At 36.7% G+C, this 19,473-nt stretch overlaps 1 protein-coding gene across 4 annotated transcripts in view; it reads right to left on the bottom strand.

The window, feature by feature from the left end:
• Nucleotides 1–19,473, bottom strand: part of HS3ST5 (heparan sulfate-glucosamine 3-sulfotransferase 5) — a 191,420-nt gene that overhangs the window by 163,420 nt on the left and 8,527 nt on the right. The gene's annotated exons all lie outside the window — the stretch shown is intronic.

Raw genomic sequence — 19,473 nt, 5'->3', positions numbered from 1 at the left:
GAGACTGTCTGAAAACTACCAGCCAAAGCCCATTCAGAATTCAGAAGAAGCTACCACCTCAGCATCGGTCTTCAAGTTGACCCTAGTTATCTTGAATTACTGTGTAATTCAGAAATACATGGTGTGTCCACAGGGTGGCCTGGTTAGCATTTTACAGTTCTGAGACATATAAGAACTCTCTCTCAAAATCACATCACAAAACCCAAATCCATGTGAATCCATCACTCCTTTGGCTAAAGACCCTTGGGTCCTTCCTCCTTTACACTACTCATACCACTGGAAAAGACTCAACAATTTTAATATAGATATTGATCTTCAACATCTCTTAGAGTGGCATTACTGAGTATTTATAGTTGCAAGATAAAACAGAGTGGGAGAGAGAGAGAACCAGTTCATTAAGGGCATACTCATCCTTTGTTGTCTCCTAAAACACAAGATGAAACACAGCTGCATCATGTATTTTTAGTTCCAGCCCTATTCATATAATTATATGGATGGATTTTTAAACTGTAAATTTGCTGTCATGTATTGCATCATGTAGTTTCTGTATTTCACTGGGGTCATTCTCTGTTATATTAACCAAGTGGCAGGTGTGGGAATCAAGCAGAATACAGAGCTTGTGGTAAGGAGACTGTAGCAGCAGTGTTTCAGAGGGAGCACCAGATGCTCTGATCTTCACAGGCCAGCTGTGACATTCAATAGACAGGAAAGTGTGTGTATCACCCCATTTCCCCCCAAGTCGAGAGCACCACTTAACAACCTTGGGCACATCTGTGCCAAGGACTCTGATTATTCCTGTCCTCTGAAGGGTCAGTAAGGTCACAGGAATCTTCAAATCCATTTTGGTCCATCTTTATGCCATAACGTTGTCATGTTACTGTGCCATATGTACTACCTATCACTCATTTAAAGCTTGGTCTTTTTCATTAATTAGAATTTACAGTGAAAGATCCAATATCCTGAAAAAGGTAAGCACTGTTCTGAATAGCCAAACTTAGTTTCTTGGAACATAGTAACATTTCTACAATTATTTTTCCTCAGAGCTGATGAAGAAAATTAAACTACATAAGAAATACATAACTACATAAAATTCAACTACAATAAGAAATGCAGTCTTTTCCAGAGGGCAATGTACATATGATTCTCTATTTGCTACAAATATAAATAAAAAAAAAAAAAAAAAAAAAAGTCTTTTAATTTGAAATTTTGGAGAAACTATGCAGAATACTAATTAATCAACCTGGAACATAACTAAGACACCAGAGTTTAGCATTCTTGCTCTTGTAAAATGTAGCAAAGTATATTTTTCCTATGACATTAGAGGCTGAGGACCTTGAAGAAGAATACCCATATGAATGCAAAACAAAGTGCCATAGTAGGGCATTTTTTCATTTGTTCCTTTGGCAGAGTGGGAACCAAACCCAAACCAAATCAAACCAAACCAAACTAAACCAAACAAAACCAAACAAGATAGATGTACTATTAGAAATAATTGCTTCAAAGATAATGGATTTTTTCTTAATTCTTTAATTGCATCTTAATTGAGTAATAATTGGAATTTGATAATGTAATTAATAAAACAAAAGACTCCTTTCTAACAAAGAACTTCTGGCAGGAGAAAAGGTCCATATAGTAGCTGTTTCTAATTTGAGATGTGTGGGAACAAGAGAATAAAAATAATTATTGAAAACATGTATTATATTCATACAGTATATTGATAAAATAGACTGCTCAAATATAGAGGAAAAAAAAGCCTGGCATTTAAATTCCAAGCATTTTGAAATTATAACAGATCCCACTTTAGCAGTGTAACATATTGCCCAACCATGGTCCCATCTACTCTCATATATTTTCTGAGTTTATTAACACACACATACACACCAGAATTCCATATTTCACAAAGTAGAGGTCTCACTTTCTTTTTTTTTTTTTTTTGGTTTCTTTGGTTTTGTTGGGTATTTTATAAAGAAAATTAGTTCTATGGTATTGGTTTTAAAAGTGAGAAAATTGCTTGAATGAGTCATGTTCTGGATATGAACATTTGAAGACCTAGTATGTTTGTTCAGGAGAATTTTTTTAATATGAAAGAAACCAGTAATCTTCTCCACCTCCTCCTTTCTTTTTCCCTTTGAGATCTTCATACTTGTATTGTAGAATTTCAAGCTGAAAGCAAAATCAAGTTCACATCCCAATATTTAATTGAGCTTCAGTTCTGAACTGTAAAAATGGACTAACAATAACACGTTTCCTCATCAAGATTTATGAAAATTAGTAATTACAATTTTGCAATAGATTTTTGCAAATCACAACAATGCACATTGGAAAAAGCCGGTGAGAAAGGCAGGATTTCTATCTTCAAAATAAGGCCTTGACAGCATGAAGGGAATGAGGCATGGGTTCACTCAGTAAAAAACAATAAGAAAAAAAAATTTGAAACACTGCTTGTTAGAGAGTCCATTCTAATCATCATACTCAATGAGTCAAGTTTCCTTCAGAAAAAAGTACTGCACACTCATGATACTGAAGTATGAATCATAATGCATCCTTATAAGAAGGCTGAAAATGAAGTGCCCTGGTCGTGATGTTTCCTAACATTTGAGCTATTGATTTCAAAACCTTCATATTATTTTCAAGTGTTTGCCATTTGTTATATGGCTGCTCACTTGCATACAGCTTGGTTAAAAGGCAAGTTACTGGTTTGACATCATGATCCCTGATTTTCATTTCTTCTGGTTTTGGATGATTAAAGGTTTCTCGAACTACACAACTGAAAGCAGTGGTTATTATTAAAATTGGTCTCCTTTTATATAGACATGCTGTTAGTGCAACCAACAATTACATACATTCTCCATCATTGTAAGATTGTGTAAGATTACACAATACAAAAAGGATTATTAAGAGAGAAAAAATTAGTATACTAATGACTCAATTTGACAGTTTCATTATGTATAATGTGGATAAAAATGATGGAAAACTCCTTTTAAATTACTTCTGCCATGTTCTGAACAATACCACTGAACCAACCTAGAATAAACTAGCTCATGTTCTTTCGTAATAAATTTATCATAATGGTGCATATGTACACAGCCATATATTTTTCTTTTGATACCAAATGTTCAGGACAGTATTTTGATCTAATTAGATTTCATCTAATTATAGTTCATTATGGTTAAAATATCAAATTTATGTCATGGATTAACAGAATAAATTGATTTCTACACTGTTAATTAGAAGTTACATTTACATGATTATGGAAAGTTATATATGAATTACAAAATTAATACTTAATGTTTAAAAAATCCCTTCTACCTATTTCTAAGAGGATGTGTAGATGAGTTAAATTATTAAGAAATATATTTAGGCATTTAAGGTCAACTAATGGGTTTCTTGAGGAACATTATAAAACTAAAAAACAAGTTAGTAAGAAGTTAACCATTCATGGCTAACAAACTCAAACATAAACTTGGAACATCCTGGGGATTCTCCAGCTAATTAGCTCCCTTGTCTTTCCCTTCCAGTGCACATCCACTGGCACTGAGACAGAAATCTCCCCCATCCCCCAGGTGCACCTACACTGCAGTCTGGACAGAAGTAGAAGCAGGAGTGTCTGGATGTGTGCTGGACAGACCTGATTCCAGGCTGCTGTGGTGCAAAACCATTCATATCCCATCACACCATCATCTTATAGGTAAGAACAACTCCACAGCTAAAGAAGAAAGATGTATTTGGGATTTGCTAGGACAGACAAACAAACACAGCCATTCCAACCCAGAAAGAAGAAGATGCCAGTAACTTCATGAAAATAGGCTATTCTGGCCTGCTGCAGACCCAGAGCAGATGACTTTATGGTGTCTAGTGAAAATGTGCCTATCCTGGTTGGAGAGAGAAGTTATTCCATGGTGTAGGGCTATCTGACATGTGCTGCTCTGCAGTTAGGTCTGCCCTCAATATTTGCCAGGAGCAGATTTTTCATCACTAGCTTCTGAGCTGCAAAAAATTATCAGCTCCCCTAGCTTAAGTGGAGCTAAATGGAGCTTTCCATACCAGAAAGAGTGAGCATGTCAACAACAAAATGTTGACAGTCACTTTGCAGGCTGCAGTCAGTCATAGGAGCAGTGGCATATGACACCATGTGCTGTGCAGAAACATGCAAAATGCTGAAGATCCAGCATTCATCTGTAGGGACAAGCGGGGATTTAATTCCTTCTCAGTGACATAATCATCAGCCCTGTTTGCAGTCAGTACAGGAAGCAAAATAGTCCAGCAATTATTACAGTGGGTGAAGAAAGCCAGAAAAGGAAAGAAAGCATATTTTATTCATTTTTATTTATATGGGGAGTTAAGCTTCTGTGGTGATAGCCCACTGTCACGTGAGAGTCACACACTGTGTAGCTGACTATAAGAAAATGCCTCATTGTGGGGATGGTTTGGTTTTGGATTATTTTAGAGTACTTTAACACATCACAAAAGCAATTTTTTTCTCTTTTCCTGCTTCTATCAAGATTTTGCATAAAAATTAGTTACTTGTGTACAAATGCAGAACAGTTATAGATATGCAAAAGAAATTTAAGTACAAAGTTCTGCAAATCAAGGAAGGACACAACTGGATCATTGGCCATCATGACCTTTCTCTGAGTTTAAGACCTCAGATTAATAACTTAGTAAAAATGAAATCAAAAGAATAAGAAACACATTGTTTCCTAGTCCTTTTATTCCCCCCCTTTTTTTAACAAAGAACAAAGAAATATGGAATATCTCATGTTTGTATTCAATGTCAATAGAAAGAGAAAAGTCACCTCCATCAGGATAATGTACTTTTATTTCTTTTCCTATTGCACTGGACTTCTCTGAATTCCTCCCTGTAAAGAAAACTCAAGAACAAGCAAGATGAAAATGTAATACTGTTAAAAAAATAAAAATTAGGAGTCATCTGGTTTGAGTCTTAATAGTATAAAATTGGAGTCCTTCAGATAGTACTGATTCAAACACATTATCACTCTGGGAAAGCTTGGCACTATATTACACTTTCAGAAATCCTAGGATGGTAGAAAAACAAGCAACAGGTGGAAAATATGTAAATAAGACTTTTCATCATGTAGTGACTGAACCAAATATCAAAGCCTGGATAGGGCTAATTAGCTACTAAGGCAGCTGTTGAAAATTTGTCCTACCTGAGAATCTCAAAGGGATGCCTACACTGCAGTCAAGCTGGGAGCCCAGCTCACATCACACACCAGATCACATAAAGGAGAGCCGCCACCACAGGGAGCCTGCTGTCTTCCTATGTTTTCACCAGAGGTGGAACATATCTCAAATCACAGACACCATGTGCAATGGTCAGAGAGAGGTCCATCATCACAGTTTAGTTACTGGTATTGGGGATATTACAGTCTCAAGCTAGGTTTACTGGCTGGTTGTACATTAAAACTCCCTCCTATGCCACGAGTTCTCTTGAGAAAGTAGCAAATATAATGCAGCCATAACTAGTAGATTGATTTCTTTTCCTCTGTCTCTCTTTCAATCCAGCCTCAAACTCTGCTTGGTAGATTATGCTTAGTCAGTTGGCACCTACAGGTCCACCTAGCCATACAAGCTATTTTGAACCAAGAGAATCACCGCCTTTTCCTTTGAGATGACACCTTGCCCTTTTTCTGACATCCTCAAAGCCTTTCAACTCTTTTCCTTGACTACACATGTTCATGTTTATGCCACAGAGAAGGGTGTCCACCCCAGGTCTTCCCCACATGACCACAAATGTTTCTGTGCAGATGAAGGACATCCTCCTCCCCTAGCTGTGGGAGTCATCCTGCTGCTCTGCAAGGCTGGGCAGAGGGGATGGGAGCACACTTTGGGCACCTGAGGGTTTAGATGCTGTGCAAGCACATATGAACTAGCAGGTCTGAGAAGAAAGAAACAAGTAAGAAATTATTCATACAGTGTGTTGTTGGAAAACGTCTGTCTTCATATGGACACTTTTTTTTGTTATAATCCTTAAGGACAGTGAGCACAGACATGGTTTACCGCTCAGTCGTGCTTTGTTCCATACACCATTCACAGGTGTGACAAGAGGCACGAAGGTACTTCAGGACACACCTCTGAATTATGAATATAAACATTATTGTAGTTATACACCCCCCACACACTTCACTTTTCAATGAAGTCAGACTTCAAAACTTAATACAGGATCAGATTATCCCAAAACCTTATAAAGAAACCTATACATCTTGCCCTAGATTTTACTTATACATAGAGTTACTGTCATTGATGCTGCAGAAGCCGTGATTAAGTGTTCATATGATAGACTAAATCTTTAGATTTCAAGGTCTTCTAAAAGCAAGGTAGAGGTTTTATGTTTAGTGAGAGCAATGTTCTGATGATGGGACCATGCTCCTCTTACCACACTGGGAAGGGGACCTGCAGCATTCTCTTATTTACCCGCACTGTAATAAGCCAATTCTGTGAGTGACTAACTTTGTTAGAAAAGGTAAACAGACAGTTCTCTTATTTTAGATGCAGGAAATACTTGAAGAATCCTTAGGGTGGACAAATTTGGGGGTGGGGGGAGGGTGTCCCATGCTTTTCTTTAAAATCTGTTTTAAAGCTTGTGTTCTTTATTTCAGAAATCATTATAACTTGGTTTAATTAGGACATAATTTCCAGTAAAAATAATTTGTTCTAGTTACTGGTCACATGTTCAACTGGCAGGTGTGAAAGCTAATAGATGAAAGAGTTTTATGAAATACTGTCTGTCTTATCAGAGAGAAGCCTGTGGTTTCAATCATATTAAAAAAGTGACAGAAGCTGTTGGCCATTTCTAGTACAGAAATCTCCCTCTTACTAGTGGAGTAGTGTCCTTTTTTACTGAGTATTTGGACACTTTACATCCAATTAGGTATCCTATGTCTCCTTACAAGTAGTTGTGAATACCACATTTTGAAAAACAAAAATGCACAGATATGTAAAAGGAAAGAAAATAAATTCAATAACTCAGCTAGATGAAAACCTAATTTGCTCCAATGTACTTTCTACGTGAATGTCCTGAGTGAGTTTTAATGATAGAAAAGTCTAAAAATTTTTATTCCAATTTATACACTGAAAATACTTAAAAATACTTGTATTTTTTAAATTAGTATTAAAAATTGGAGTAGAAATAATTCAACATCGTTCCAAAATTCTGTGCCTGTTGAAATATAGTACATGTCTGTACACAAATTGGTTTATATGTGTAAAAGAAGGAAAAGACTGAAATATGAGACTAAGCATTTAATCTCATCTAAGGATGTTCACACTGGCAGAGCCAATGGACATGTTCCTATGAAAATCATGGATGTGATAATGTTCTGAATACATGATCAATTAAAAAAAAAAAGAGCAAATTTTTTATAAGTTAAGAAAGTTTCCTCCTTCCCGCTGTTCATATACCGGAGTGAACATTGTAAAAGGATTTGATAATCAATGGAATAATTAAACTAAAATATAAAGCTTATAAAAAAAAAAGAGGTTCTGGAATAGGGCAGAGAAATCAACTGTAATAACTTCTGCAATATTTTTTATATATTTTATTATTAACAACATACTTATTTCTCTGAAAAAAATAATAATTTCTCAGGTCATATACTTTTTAAACATAGATCTAGTTTTGGAAAATTAAGTGAGCATTCCAGAGAAATATCCTGGATATGAAAGAAATTCAGAGATGATACCGCAAGTCATGCCATAATTTTATGAATTTCTATCACTAGGAAAATTATTTGAATGATGGGATACTGATTATTTTTGGAATTTTTCCTTATTTAAATTATTTTCAGTTCATATTTCTTCGGAAAGTCTCTTATAGCAGAGAAACTTTTTTCTCAATTGACTGGAAATAAATAAGATGGCTTAGTTTTGTAACAAGGTTCAGGCAGTAAGAAATGGAGCCAGAATCCTTGCACATCATAAAGGTGAATTCAGGTTCAGTATAGATACAAAGAGGTTTGCAATATTACTATTCACACCTAAAATTAGACTATGTTAAGTAGTAAAATTCAAGTGCCAATCACTTTCTCAAAAAAAAAAAAAAAAAAAAAAGACAAAATCTAAACTTTGTTTTGTTTGTCATGGTCACAGCTAGAGATTTATGCTTCCATCTCCCCTTTATCCCCTTCCACCTTTATCCCCTCCACCACATGCATATTCCCCTATCCTAACTCCCCACCCCAATTCTCTACTTTTATTTAAAAATAAAAGATAGAACCTTCAGAAAACTACCAGAGAAATGCCAGTGCCAGGTTCCAATAAAAAGTAAAACGTGCTGACACAGATTTTAAGGTTAGGAGGAAAAATATGATAATTTAGTCTGGCCTTTTTCAAAACATAGAGCACAGAAAATTTGGAGGTAATAGTTGCAATAAGTTATTTTTACTAAGTTTATATTTTTTGCACAATGCCAGCTTAAGTTTTCTTCACTAGTTGTACTTTTAGTAGGATTTTTCCAAGGTTATCTAGTGATGCTTTAAAGAAAAACATGAAGGTAAGAGAAAAAAGGATTTCTTAGTTTCAAATATGCTGACTGTGTCCTACACAAGGTCATTTGACTGCCTATCTCAGATATAGACTCTTCCATTTTCTGTAAGTAATCCACAGGACACATTCTTCTTCAATGAAAAGGTGAAAATGTGCATTAGGACACCCTTCATGCCAAATACAGAGGACAAGAGATCTCTTTCATTCCTTTGAAGGCTCAGTATATTCCAAATAATTGCAAAAATATAGAGAGAGCTACATTTATTTATAAACTTAGAAAACAATCTTTTCACTGTATACTTTTTGAAAAGCTGGAGATTGGTCAAATGTCACAGGCATGACCAAATATATTTTAAGAAAAATATATTTGGGTGATGGGTTTGGATTTAACTTTTTTAGTTATTCAGCTCTGGAAGTTTCAGTTTTAACAGGCATTAAAAATATTCAAATATATTGCTTTTTAATGATTAACATGATTGTGGAGTTTTTCTTCAGAATTAAAAAGCAAGCCCATTTTCTTTGAACTTTCCAGGTACCTACAGCAAGAGGCTGATCATGGAAATTTCAGTTCAGGGACGTTTTCAGAAATTTGTAAACCCTTCAAAACCTCATGTTGACTCCTCACAGTTATTAAACATAACTAAGGTAGTTAGAAGTGCCTCAATGATGATATTTGTATGGCAGGTGTCACCAAGTGATGCTATCACATACACTGTTCCTGTTCTCTGTGTACATACAAACATTTTGCTTTGGCTATGCCAGGCCCTATGCAAAAGGATTTATCTTGTTCCAGCAGCTTTGCATGAGCAACTAAGGAGTTTGTTAATTACAGGGTCACTTTTTATTGCAAAGCTGACACATAAGAACGAGGTAGGAACTTTGGTCAGTGTCTCACAGAGACAGTGCTGGATGTTTTCTGTCCAGGAGAGATATATATTTATTCAGGAACAAGTTACACCTGGGATAGATCTAGATTATCTGTCATTCAGTTCATTCAGCTAGAGGTGCAACTGCAAGGCTCCAAATAGTTGTAACTCTTCATAAGCAACAGTCGCATCAGTGTGCATTCTCCCTGTCTGCTTGCATGTGCGAGAGCTGCATGCTTTAAACTCATGACATATGATATAAAGTTTGAGAGAACTTGAGTTAATTAAAAAAGGTAGTCATAATCTGTTAGGTTTATTATGAAATCTTTAGAGTGACAATACAAAATCATTCTGCAGCAATCCCAAGAACTCCACACAAATGAACTCAGTTGATAATATTTATTGACAGAACAGTGGTATAATCTCATTAATATTTGCAAATTTCAATTACAGGGAGGGCATGAGGCTGTTAAGTAGCCACAGTTTTCCACTATGATTGGAACAAACACCAATTTATTAATTCGTCATCTAATTTTGAAAAGGTGAAAGTGTGATGCTGCTAAGAATGATACATGCTCAAGTAGATTATTTTTGCATAGATATTTTGACATTGAAATTCGGAGTTGAATTCTGGGAGAGAGGAAAGCATAAGAAAGCATAGGTCATTCTTCATATAAATGAAAACTTGAGATGGATCACTAGCATTATGAAAGCAAGTAATACAGTATTCTATTACTCAAGACCTGAATCTGTTGGATAACAATCACAATTGCAGTTCACAAAAAGAGGAATAACTCTATGTGCATTTACCAAGAGGAAGCAAAAGGCAATGAAATTACAATTTGATTTTTTTTTTTCTTTTTCAGCAAAGATATCCCCAAATGAGGAAATGGGCTACTAATCAAGCAGAATAATTTGACAACAGGACTATCCTCATAAGGACCCCAACCAAAACTTTTGAAAGAGGAATCTGAGCATCAAAAGACATAGGGATTTCATGATATATCTTTACATCTTCTATACAACTGTAAGCTTATAGACATTAACAATTTATTTACTAAATAATAGTTTATTTGTAGATTATTTCCTTCTGGTTTGTTTTGTAAATAATATAAAGCATTATCATTACTTTCTTCTTTGTATTATTTGGAACATACTTGTACCAAAAGGCTTCTGCAGAGAATCAGAACCATTGTCTACCTCAACTAACAACCAGAAAATCACCCAGTTCATATGGAGGCAATGATTTTTAGACTAGGGCAAGGATAAAATAAACACTCTGAAGCAAACTCTGCCCTCCTTCTGCTCAAAGAGCAGAACTGGTGTGTTATGCATCACATATCTAACACAAAAGCAGCCATTCAGCCCCAGAGAGAATAGCTTACAGATATCACTTTCAGGCAGTTTGCTGTTAAACTAAAAATAAGATACACGATCTTAAAAGGCACCAAAGAAGCATTCTAGAAACTCTTTGCTAACTAGCAAAGGACTGGACACATGGCAGAGCTAATAAGCCTTTTCTAACACAGGGTAGATGAGAAGTTGCTAAACCTTCTTCCTAGAGGCTGCTGCGACATTCAGAAAAGACTGTGACTTGTCCAGGTAGCCAAAGAATCTCTTTTTCTCACAGTCCAGATACAGGGCATGCTGCAAGATTTCTCTGTAGCTGCCATCCTAGGCTTTTTACTTCATTCTGCTTCTGGAAGTACAATAGTGAAACACATCTGTTTTGGCATTCTTCATTAGATGTGACAAAAAAAAAAAAAAAAGATTGGAACCACAGCCTCATCACCTATCATGGAAGATGACACTCTGTCTCATCAGGGTGCACAGTCTGAATGGATCTGGACTCATAGTTCCTCAAAGGGAAGATGAATATATTTGATGGCAGCTGGTAGAACAAGGAATATATTGAGCTCATACTTCCTTTCCCTCTGGCTCAGAAAGACCTCCTCCCAAAGGAGAACAGCTCCAGTCAAGCTGAGTAAGATGTGCTGTGAATTAGGAACTGTTTTCAGCTTTTCCAAATCTGATTTCAATACAGAGAACATAGAATGCTTATCATGCCCCTAAAAGTGAAAGTAAGAGGTGGTTCAGATAAATCGGAAAGGTACACTTGCTCGAGGCCTTGTTAAAAACTACCTCTGGGTAGCCTTTGTCCCTAATGATCAGTCAGAACAGATGGCTAACGGGTTTCAGTCTCTGCCTGGAAGCAGTGGGGTTTATTTTGTGCCCAAAATCTGGTCCCATTCCATGGCTGGATGCCCACTGCATCTGCGGTTTGGAAAGAGTCTGAGGGTACGGTCAGATCAGAGGAGGTAGGTGGTAGAGGACCAGAGGAGAAGCCCAATGAGTTGAGCTGGACAAGCAAGTATCATCAGATTCAATTTTGCAGTAGGAGAGGCCACAGCAGAAGAAGAAGCTGTGAAACACAGGCTGGGGGGCATGAAGATCACTACATGATGAGAATCAGTAACAATACAAGTCGATCATTGGGAGAAGTAAGAGTAATAAGCTAAATAAGAAATACTTACATAAATCTTTCTAAAGACAAAGAGGCAATAATCTTATTTTTTCTTTATATGCATGTAAGAGCATGTATTAAGGAATGTTATTGGTTGGAAAAACAGACCTGTGTCTTTCACCTTGCCTACTTCCAGATTATAAAAGGATCATTTCCTTTATAGGTTTCAAAATAATCCTACATGTTTGAATAGGCAGTCAACTACAAAACCAACAATGCAGAACAGTTAATTCATATGCAAATATTAACAATTACAGTAACACAGAACTCATAGAGTTAGCACTGTAGGACCAGATACTCAGATAATGAAAACTAAAATAACTGCTGGTATCTATAAATTCAGAGATTCTTACCCTTCATTTTTATAAATTTCAGCCTGCATATCAGTGTGCTGTTAACTGAACTGAGCTTAATATTCTGTATGCAGTCTTTAAGATAATTTTTGAAAGGGCTAGCCTTCTGAGGATAGTTATTTAAAATTCAGAGGGCTGCCCAGAATATCAGAGTAAGTTTAGCATTAGTGTAATTTTTCAACCTGACCCCAGAGGCCTACAAACTAAAATGCCAGCAGATTAAAATGCTTTTTAAGAACCATACTGCACTAAATATATGTATGACAGAGTTATACTTTGAGTTTTAAGCAGACAGTATCACATTGGAGGTGGCAGCTGAAACAGTCAGGCTAGGACAATTTTGAAGCATGTGTCAAACAGTTGCAGGACCAGGCTAATAGAGAGGTCTCCATCACAGTAAGAGCAGCTTCAAGGTTAGCCTGGGGAGTGGGGTCAGAGTCAGGCCTGCCCCCTGCTGAAAATAGTCAAGAGGAAGGTACAAATTTGTCCAGAGTAACATCTGTTTTTTCACAGTTTATAGGAAGCTATTGGCACCAATACCACATTGTCACCAAATGTGTCATGATCTTTCTCCCTGAATGTCTCAGCCTAACATCTGTTCAAAGTACCTTTATAAAATAGACTGAAATATTTAGTAGGCAATTTATTGCCACAAATTACGATGTTTTGATACTGAGGCAGCCTGCAAAGTGATTTGCAGAGCTGGATCATAATTGTGGAGCTGGGTGAAGAAGAAACAGGCTGGGTGAAAAAGCCTCATCTTCAAAAGAAAGACACCTCAAGAAATCTGACTTGTGGCACATTCTTTGTCTGAGCCAGATTTGAGACTGGCTACTAGTTCGCTATCCGTTAGCTACTGTGTGATATGAATTTGTTGTCTTCTGGACTGCATGACTCGTATTCACCAACTGAGAGCTACCATCCCTGCAGACAAAACTGAAGATAAAGGCAGAGGCACTAGAGGCGTTACAGCAGGATACAAGGAGCAGGATGCTCTTTAGATCATGAATTACAGTTGTAGATAGCAGACATGCTTCAGACACACACCAAAGAAGCTCCAGGCCAGCTTTAGATCTACTTACTTAACTATTCCTTTTTAAGTATCGCTGATAAATAAGTTCAACTTTTTAGAACACACTCAGGTCTCCTTAATCATTACATGCTATACCAACTGAAAAAATGCATTTATATTTAGGTAAGAGTTTGTACAATATATATTTAAGAATAAAGTAAAAATCAATATGCAGATATATATCACGAATAATCATACAGTATGTTTCTCAAATTTTTACCAGGGATTTTTCAATATCTGTTACTACCCTATTGTTTCTAAATATATTTGTGGAGTTACATGCTGGACATAATTTTCCAAGCATGAAGAATTTTAGGGAACTCAGTGATTTCACTAAAGCAAAGTAAGTGACATATATCACCTCAACTTCCAAACCAAAGCTAAGCTAAAAATCCTGGTATGCTTCATTAAGTTTCAATTTTCTAAAAAAATCTTCACTTTGTTGATCAAGCCAAATAGCTCCTACTGAATAATAAAACTGATATTTGACTATTGCAAATTTATCAGATTCAGATCCTTTTTTTTTTAGGTTGGGTTCATCAAGTTCATTATATATGTGCTTATGCTATAGTTAAATCAGACTCCTTGAAACTCCCTTGAGAGATATTCTAAAGGCATCACTTAGAGAAAGAAATGGCTAAAAAATTTAGATTTGATATTTCTCCCAATTTGAAGCCTCCAAAAGTAATAAATAAATGCAGCTTGCTGGAGCCCAAATTGAAAGCAATGTTAAGAGAAGGCACTGGCACCTCATGACTTTCCCCCTTAGATTCAGTCTTACCACACACTTGGGGTCACAGCATTTGGAGGCAATTATTTTACCATTGGTGAGAAATTATTAGCTCTCTGATAGTTATCTTTCCCCCAAGAGCACTGCAATTTACATATGCAACCCATGAACCACAAAACTGGTATTGAAGGATTATGATGAGACGTAGAATCTCTTCTAGGCAACATTTCAATTTACCCACAACCAGATTAATAGTCGCTATTTTTGAAATTGTGCTATCCTGCAACAGTGAGAATATAAAACCTTGAAAAAGCTCACCAATAAAAGATGAAGAAAGAGTAGAAAAGATGACTTTTCTACTAACTACATCATACTAAGATGAGTAGATGTTGCAAAAGATGCAGTGATGCTAAATACCGAGAAATAAAAAAATTCATATCTTAAGATAAGAATCGCTGTAAATTAAATGTCTTTTCCCCCCACAACTAAATTAAATATTGTTTTTCTTATGCAATTAGTCCACAATCATACAATTACTTATTAGAACTCTATCCAACTATCCTGTGTAAACGTAATTTTCAGTTAGCTAAAAAGTCTGTATTTTAAAGCAGAAAGGAGTTTGATTTCTGAGACCACACTCTAAAAGTTTTGTCTTTTTTTTTTCCTAACACACAGAATACTCAATATTCTAGCAAATAAATATTTTTGTCTTCATTTGCATTCTCGGCAAAAATTAGTAATGTAGTGGGTTTCTGGGGCTGGGTTTTGGTATTGGGGCAGCTACAGGGGTGGCTTCTGTTAGAAGCTGCTAGAAGCTTCCCCTGTCCCAGGGAGCCAATGCCAGCTGGCTCCAGGATGGACTTCCTGCCGCTGGCCAAGGCCAAGCCAATCAAGAGTGATAGTAACGCCTCTGTGACAACATATTTAAGAACAAAAGATTGTTGCGCAGAAGAAATTCCAACCAGGGAAGAGCGGAGCGAGAACATGGGAATAACAACCTAGGCACCAAGGTCAGTGCAGAAGGAGAAGGTGCTCCAGGCACTGGAGCTGAGGCCCCTGCAGCCCGTGGTGCAGACCATGGTGGAGCAGCTGTGCCCCTGCAGCCCATGGAGGACCATTGGGGTGCAGAGACCCACCTGCAGCCCATGGAGGAGCCCATGCTGGAGCAGGTGGATGAATGAAAGAAGCTGTGACCCCATGGGAGGCTCAAGATGGAGCAGGGTCCTGCCAGAGACCTGCGGCCTGTGGAGAGGGAAGCCCATGCTGGAGTAGGTTTTTCCCGGTTAGGACTTGCAGAGCCACGTCAGTACAGCTCATTCATGAAGGACTGCACCCCATGGAGGAGTGACCCATGGGACAGCTGTTTGTGAAGAACTGCCGCCCAAGGGACGGACTCATACTGGAGAGGTCCATCAAGGACTGTCTCCCATGGGAGGAACCCTATGGGAGCAGGGGAAGGACTCCTCTCCCTGAGAAGTGGCAGAAACAACAACCGACCATAACCCCCATTCCCTGTCTCCCTGTACCGCTGAGGGGGAGGAGGGAGAACATGGAAGGAAGGAGGGGTGGGGGAAAGGTGTTTTTTAAGACTATTTTATTTCTCACTCTTTGGCTCTCATCTTGTTAATAATAAATGTAAGTACTATCCCCACTTTGAGTCTTGTTTTGCCCATGAAGGTAATCAGTAACTGACCTCTCCCAGCTCTTATCTCTACTCATGAATTCTTAGCTGCTTTTTTTTCTCTCTCCTCTGTCCAGTTGTAGAGGGAGAGTAAGAGAGCAGCTTTAGTGGGTACCTGGTATCTGGCCCGGGTCAACCCACTACACTTTGAAAAGAAGTGCTTGTACCCTCACTTTTTTGTACCTCTGAAAAAACAGATTTTTCAATACTTTATAAATTTCTGATAACAAATGCACTGTAAATGGATAATAGCTTTCCTATAACAGCAATTTCTGTATAAAATGAAACCCAGCATTATGAGAAATGTAACTATAAATAATGCAGAACACCATTTCCTGAAACATTTTACCACATTCAAATCTTCCACTGCTTTCAGAATATTATTGCATATACCACAGTTAATGATTGTTACAAACAAATATTAAGCCCCTTGTTCACTATTTGCAAAAATGTCATGCTGGGCTGTAGTAGCACCACTTAAATGAGTTAAGTTCATTCCTAACAAGAAAAGTAAATAAACAATGTCTATGTGTTTGGAACCACACTGACCTAAATAGTACTAGGACTACATCTATGGAAATGAATTAGTGGTAGGGCATGGATTCATGCCCTGGAACTATTTTTTTTTCTAAAGCATAAAATCTCAGGGCAGTCTCTGACACTTTCATGATCTTGGCTACTTGACTAGCTGTCTCCCAAGGGTTTCCTTGGCACAGCTAGGGCACTAGCCCAGCCTGGGGACTGCTCCCAAGGGACAGACTGGATGCAGCCTGTGCTTGGGAGGCTAAGGGAACTTAACCATATGGAAGTGGCCACGCTTATCTGACCTTCAGGCTAGAGGGAGGCCTTGTATTGTTCAATTTACTTATGAAAATTATAGGCAAGGAGCAGAAATGCAGCTGTAATAGAAAAAAACTCTCAAACATGTAACCAACAAACATTCCCAAATACTCTCCCAGCAGTCAACATTCCCAATTAATCTCTCATTATTACTGGAATAAAAGAGACAAACCCTGACAAATCTGTTCTCTTGTGTCCCTGGGGGATAAACAGACGTGAGTGGCCACCTTCTGTCTACCACCATGCTGGGGATTTACACTGTTTCTCCATGCTGTGCTTTACATATTGACCCAGTGCACTGGTGCTGATCACACAGCCGAGTCTAGAGGCAAGCTGTCTCATCCATAAGCACTACTTACTGATCCATGTCAAGTCATATAAACAACACACATTCAACTTAAGGTGCTGAAAAACTGGACTAAGAAAATTAGATTGTTTTCGAGCTGCACACTAAGTCTTTACCTATATTTTAATTCTACCTCCTGAGCCTATACATTGTTCAGTCAGAAGGCATTTCCCTCTTAATGTTGTTAAAAAGACACACCTGATTTCTCAGTCACTACTTTCTTTTGCTATAGCAAAGAGACAATTCCTTTCCTCTTTCTTTCTCTTCTCACCTAATGTCTTCCTCAATGTATTTAGGAATAAATAATCAACCTTCCATGAAGCAAGTACCTTTGGAAGAAAGCACCTGGAATACTTCCAATACTTCCACTTTATCCATTAGACTAAAACCATGATCTGCCCAATGTTGTGTCTGCTCTGAAATGGGTCAAGAAGTATTCTCCCCATTGGGAAAAACGTCTGGAGCTTTTGAAATTCTTTTTTGGAAGTTGCAAAAGGAAGTTTAAAATCTTCAAAGTTTTAGGAAGAAAAAAATTTTAATTTGGGATAAATCAAGAATCTTGCGTCAATATTCTGGGGATTTCTTTCGATTTCTTATTTTTTATTTTTACAAAAAAATCATCTTATAAATTAAGAAAAAATGGAAAATATATCTTTTAATTAATATACGATCACAGTGCACAAAAATATATGAAAATATGTCTTTTCTACGGACAGCTCTGTTTTCAATAAACTTATATGTCTGAAAAATCTGAATTTCAAAGAAATTTCAACCAGCTACAAGTTTTTTCCTGAGAGCTGACTGAAATATCTTCAAAGAAAAGATTTTTAGAGTAAAAAGTTTTGATCCATTCTGAAGTGACCTAAGAAAAATTGATTTTTTTTAATTTAATACAGAATATTTTCAAGGTGATGAATAATAAAGAGACATTAATCAGGTATATTTGCTTTTTGTAAAAGAGAAAATGGTTTGAAAATTTGAAACTATTTTTATCACCTTTTCTTATTTCTCCTCTTTTCCTCATGGAAATTCTTTCTTGCTTCCACAAAAACAAAAAAATAGCATAAAAAAATAAAATACACACATCAGTAAAAAACTTATATGCTATTTGTTTCTGAAACAAACAAACAAAAAATTTCTAGTTTGCTTTGTTAGAGAAGAAGAAAAATGACAAATCGGAATGCCAGATCAACCTTTTCAATCCATTTTTGTTAAAGAAAATAATTTCTGTTCAAGGATAATTCTTATAAGTAAAGCTTCTGCCAGGAAATTCATACTTTGTTGTTTCTTGCTATTAAGTTGTGTAAGGTGGAGGTATACAAAAACTCTGAGGTATCTGCACCATAAATAGTCCCTTTGCTAGCCACCAGGAGGGACACAAAGGCAGTTACAATACTGTAGGTCCAATATATAAGGGAAGAAAGAGTTGTTTGATTTATATTTACCTAGATCTACCTCACTAGTAGCCAGGGAACAGTCCTGAAGGAACTGAAATGACATGTTTTTAGGCACACCAGAATGAAGGTCTGAGTTTCCATTATCTGCAGTTGCACAGTTCAGCTTTTTGAAGCCCATGTTTTTGGTTATACCCGAAAGAAGTGAACTTCATTCTTAGGTCAGATGATTGAATACAGTATACTGAAAGAATAGCTAGCAGTCGGTTGTAACCAGGTTTTTTTCATATGCAAACTGAGAACTTCTAATCCTAGGACAAATTTTTCACTAATTCTCCTCAAATCTTCTTTTCCTCTGAGTGAAAACTCTATGGTTGGTAAAAAGCTTATCAGTCATATTTTCTTTTGCAGAATTATTTGCCAAAAAGATTAGAATAGATTATTTTATACAGATTCTGCATCACCACTCGGGGATGTAATTTTCCACCAAAAGACAAATAAAGACATATTGTTTGACTATACTGATAGATTCTCCACTGACAGACTTTTTTCCCACTGCAAATCTGGTTTACTTTACATTTGAGATTAATCCTTTTACAAGAGGCAGGAATGTGAAATTATAAAGAGAAAGGATTTGCTGCCACCTCTGACATTATTTATACTTATATGCCATTTACAAAGGTGAGGACATACAGCAAATTGTCCAACATATTTTCCCCCAAATCTTACTTCTGACATCATGCCAAAGTTAGCTCCACTCACTCCAGTCAGCTGTCTTTTCAGCATCAAAAGTTGTTATGAAAAAATGCTATATCTATTTAATGTATTTAAAAAATGCTCCAATAAATACTCCACTGCTCTACTGTCATTTTCCATTTCCCTAAAAGCTTCACATTACATTCACTGATAATCTTTCCTGTTTCTCCAAAGTAAGACTATAGTTGCTTTTTCAAGTCTTAACAGCAAGATCTTAACTGTGATTGCAGATGACACTACCCATAGCTGGCAAAGTATCTTTCAGATTCATGTTTTTCAGGACATAATGTAGCACTGGCTTCAGACACTTACATGCAGGTTCATTTTGTTTTCTTCCTTTTCAGGATTTGGCTACTTTTTTTTTTTTTTAACTTTGACAGCACTGGCTATTATTTATAACCTTGGG

This window comes from Pseudopipra pipra, chromosome 3, assembly GCF_036250125.1.
Source record: "Pseudopipra pipra isolate bDixPip1 chromosome 3, bDixPip1.hap1, whole genome shotgun sequence".
NCBI lineage: Eukaryota > Metazoa > Chordata > Aves > Passeriformes > Pipridae > Pseudopipra > Pseudopipra pipra.
Note: the sequence above shows the minus strand (reverse complement) of the source record. Positions and strands in the feature narration are given on the sequence as shown.